Genomic DNA, 4794 nt, shown 5'->3' on the forward strand with positions numbered 1-4794 from the left:
CCCAGTTCTCCAATTTTTATGAAACAAGTGCATGCACTTATTATCACGATAAAAAAAACAATATCCGTGTTGCATCCCAGTTATCAGTCTGTACTTGCAGAATTCTCTCGTTTATTGAGCACGTATATTGATTTTTCAGGTCGAGCAAGTTTCAATTGGGCTGTAGACTGCCCAGGGTTGGTTTTGTTTTTAACAGGCCCAGCCCATGACGACAACGGGGCACAAAGATCCAGCAGGTATCTACTGGCCTCTGGCCCGCCAGCGTTAGTTATATTTTGTCTTACAACATCCGCAGGCAGTTTTTTTACTGAATAAAACACACAACCCAGTTCTATTTTCCTCTTGAAACGCATGTCCTACATCCGTTTTCTAATCTCTACCTATAGTTTTACTAGTTCATATACACGTATCATTATATTGAAAACACATAAAATTCCCTTTTCATATTTACATCCTTATTTTTGTTGTTTTTTCGCACCCAGCGCTGATTTTTTACCACTGGTTTTCCCTTAAACCAACTCGATTGTCCCACGTCTTATTTGCTTACAAAAACAAAACGATTTTTTGGCAAATCAATAAGTTCTTAAAAAAATGTTTATCATTTCGGGATTACAACAGTTCGGACTCCAACAAAATATGCAAAATAAGGTTGAACTTTTTGACCGTGGTCCTGGGCAGAAAATGGGTTGTAATAAATTACTTAAGAATTAACAAATGGGCTGCAAATTGTAAAAAATAGCAAATGGGCTTTATGTTGTCTGCCACAGATTTGGAGGCTGACTTGTGGGCCTACTAAGTGCATGCGTACACAAGGTTTCTCAAAAAAGAAACTTAATCAACAATCGACTCTACCAGCGTCAGACCGTTAGATGTCAATCTAACGGCAATCGTGCTTCTTCAGTCTCTGATCTTCCTGCCCTAGCCGCCCAAACCAGCGCCGTCGGAACCGCCTGCTCCCGCCTCCTGTGGCCGGCAGTGCTGCTGGGCAGGCCTCACGGCCCCATCATACTCGCATCCCTGGCCTGTCTATCCCTCTACTCACCCACACCTCCTGTTATTTTCCGGCGACGGCAGCCGAACCAGTCAACCCTCGTACTCTCCACCGCGTGAGCAGCCACTGTCGTGTCTTCCTCGGCTCCGTGTCGTTCCTTTCGTAGGCCTCTCCGTCGTCCACCGCCCTGGTGCTCTCGGCGTGGCGTGGTCAACGATGTCCATCCAACGGCCGTAGTGCTTCTTCAACCTCTGGTCTTCTTGCCCCAGCCGCCCAAAGCAGCGCCGGTCGTGCCGCATGCTCCTGCCTCCCGTGGCTGGCTGTGCTGCCGTGGAGGCCTCACCGTCCCCATACTACTCCCACCGCTGGCCAGGCCATCCCTCCACTCACCCACTCCCCCTGTTATTCTGCGGCGACGGCAGCCGAACCAGTGAACCCTCGTACTCCTCTCCGCGTGGGCATCCACTGTCGTGTCTTCCCCGGCTCCGCGTCATCCCCTTCCTAGGCCTCGCCGTCGTCCACCGCCGTGGTGCTCTCGGCGCGGCGTGGTCAATGTGGTCAACAACCGACTTCCATCGGAAGAGTACTGTACGTGGAGAGGCTGACAGCTGGGTCCACGGCAGCCGCAAGGAAGTGCCTCCTTATTACGCGCAAAATAATTATTCCTCCACCTGATAGCAGGAACCCACCGGACGGGCCACCAGTATTTCGCGGAAAAAATGTTTCCCCCCTGACTGCTGGGACCCACCGGACGGGCCACCGTATTTCGCGAAAAAAATGTTTGCCCCTGACTGCTGGGACCCACCGGACGGACCACCGTATTTCGCGAAAAAAACGTTCCCCCCGCTGTCAGCTTGGACCCACCGGAAGTGCCTCCTTATTATGCACAGAAAAATGAATACTCCCCCTGCTAGCTGGGACCCACCATGGTGGGAGGCTGACTTGTGGGCCTACAAAGTTGACGGGGACAGAGGGCTTTGTCAACTTAGTAAATATGAACGATTCTAGCTCCAGTGACCGTACGATGTCCGTCCAACGGCCGTAGTGCTTCTTCAACCTCTGGTCTTCTTGCTCCAGCCGCCCAAAGCAGCGCCGGTCGTGCCGCATGCTCCTGCCTCCCGTGGCTGGCTGTGCTGCCGCGGAGGCCTCACCGCCCCCTACTATTCCCACCGCTGGCCAGGCCCTGCGGCGACGGCAGCCTCACACCGCAGCCGAACCAGTGAACCCTCGTACTCCTCTCCGCGCGGGCTTCCACTGCTGCGTCTTCACCGGCTTCGCGTCATCCCCTTCCTAGGCCTCGCCGTGGTGCTCTCCGCGTGGCGTGGTCAACGTGGTCAAGGAATGAATTCCATCGGAAGAGTACTGTACGTGGAGAGGCTGACAGCTGGGTCCACGGCCACAGCCCAGTTTTTTTGTGATTTGCCAAGTAAGTCGCTTTGTCAGGCCTCTTGGGCTGCAATTCTTTCAAGACAAGGAGAGCTTTCATTCGGCTGGCCGAGAAAATGGCCCATCAGTAATGAGAAATGGGCCGTACATTTTTAAAACACATCAAACCGGCAATTAGTTTTAAATATCTTTTTTTTTTCATTTTGAGATTTTAAATTACATAAATTTTTATGCGTGGAGAATTTGTTGGATTTTATATTGATATACATTTATTTTTAAAATCTGTTTGAATGTGAGTCGAAATTTCGGGATTAAAAACAGTTCGGACCGGCCCGAAATATGCAAAATTTCGTATAATTTTTTAACCATGGCCACAATATGGGCTGTAATGCTAACAAAAAGAATATGGGCTCCAAGAAAACCTTAATAATTAGCAAATGGGCTGTAAATTATTAGAAATAATGGCAGATGGGCTGTATGCTGTTTTCCACAGATTTGAGGCTTTCCTAAAAAAAGGTTGACACACAAGCAGTGACTGTTGGATGGGCATCCAACGGCCGTCGTGCTTCTTCAATCTCTGCTCTTCCTACTCCAGCCGCTCAAACAAGCGCCGGCGGGACTGCCTGCTCCCTCCTCCCCGTGGCTGGCTCTGCTGCCGCGCAGGCCTCACCGCCCCACCGTACTCCCATCGCTGGCCTAGCCATCCCTCTACTCACCCACACCTGCTGTTATTCTCCGGCGACGGCAGACAAACCAGTAAACCCTCGTACAGTCATACTCCCCTCCGCGTGGGAAACAACTGTCGAGTCTTCCCTGCCTCCGTGTCGTTCCCTTCCTAGGCCTCGCCGTCGTCCACCGCCCTGGTGCTCTCGGCGCGGCCTGGTCAACATGGTCAACGACCGACGTGCATCTGAAGTGGACTATATGTGGAGAGGCCGACAGCTGGGTCCACGGCCGCACGCAAGGAAATGCCTCCTTATTACGCGCAAAATAATGATTCCTCCACCTGACATCAGGGACCCACCGAAAGGGCCTCTGTATTTCGCGAAAAAAACGTTACCGCCGCTGACAGCTCGAACCCACCAGCTATATCTTCGCACGCAAGGAAGTGCCTCCTTATTACGCACAAAAAAATGAATACTCCCCCTGTTAGCTGGGACCCAGTATAGTGGCAGGCTGACTTGTGGGCCTACTAAGTTGACGGGGACGGAGGGCTTTGTCAACTTAGTCAATATGCACGATTCTAGCTCCAGTGACCGTACGATGTCCATCCAACGGCCGTAGTGCTTCTTCAACATGTGGTCTTCTTGCTCCAGCCGCCCAAACCAGCGCCGGTCGTGCCTCGTGCTCCTGACTCCTGTGGCTGGCTGCGATGCGGCGGAGGCCTCACCGCCCCCTACTACTCCCACCGCTGGCCAGGCCATCCCTCTACTCACCCACACCCCCCGTTATTCTGCGGCGACGGCAGCCTCACACCGCAGAGAACCAGTGAACCCTCATACACCTCTACGCATGGGCATCCACTGCCGCGTCTTCCCCGGCTCCGCGTCGTCCCCTTCCTAGGCCTCGCCGTCGTCCACCGCCCTGGTGCTCTCGGCGCGGCGTGGTCAACGTGGTCAAGGAACGGCTTCCATCGGACGTGGACTGTACGTGGAGAGGCTGACAGCTAGGTCCACAGCCGCAGCAAGGAAGTGCCTCCTTATTACGTGCAAAATAATTATTCCTCCACCTGACAGCGGGGTACCACCGGATGGGCCACCGTATTTCGTGAAAAAAATGTTTACCCCCTGACTGATGGGACCCACCAGCTACACCTTCACACGCAAGGAAGTGCGTCCGGGCAAAAAAAAAAACAAAACGATTCGCCCCCCTGACTGCTGGGACCCACCAGCTAAATCTTCGCACGCAAGGAAGTGCCTGACAGTCGGGACCCACCTGGTCGAAGCGTACGTAGCGTTGTCATTCTGGTCGCGAACGTGTATGTACATATATACTGGTGGATGTAGAGGCGCGCACGTGTTGTAGTAGAGGCGCGTACGTGTCGTAGTAGAGGCGCGCACGTAGCATGTACACGTACGTACAGTGGCCAGGGTGCAAGAAAGAAAATACGGCCAGGGCTCGTATAGATGGCTGGGTCGGAACGGAGAAACAGCGTCGTCGTGTTCATGGGGAGGCAACGAAATGCGTCGTGTTCATGGGGAGGCAACGGAATGCGTCGTGTTCATGGGGAGGCAACGGAATGCGTCGTGTGCATCGGGAGGCAACGAAACGCGTGGGAGCCAACCGGCTGGGTCGGAACGGAATGCGTGGTCGTGTTCATCGGGAGGGCTTGGACGGAACAGGCGATCGAAACGAGGCCTGGCGTACCGCAGAACGGAGGAAACGGACCTCCTATGGTCGAAACGGGGGTCCTGTTG

The sequence above is a fragment of the Triticum aestivum genome, chromosome 1D, assembly GCF_018294505.1.
Source record: "Triticum aestivum cultivar Chinese Spring chromosome 1D, IWGSC CS RefSeq v2.1, whole genome shotgun sequence".
NCBI lineage: Eukaryota > Viridiplantae > Streptophyta > Magnoliopsida > Poales > Poaceae > Triticum > Triticum aestivum.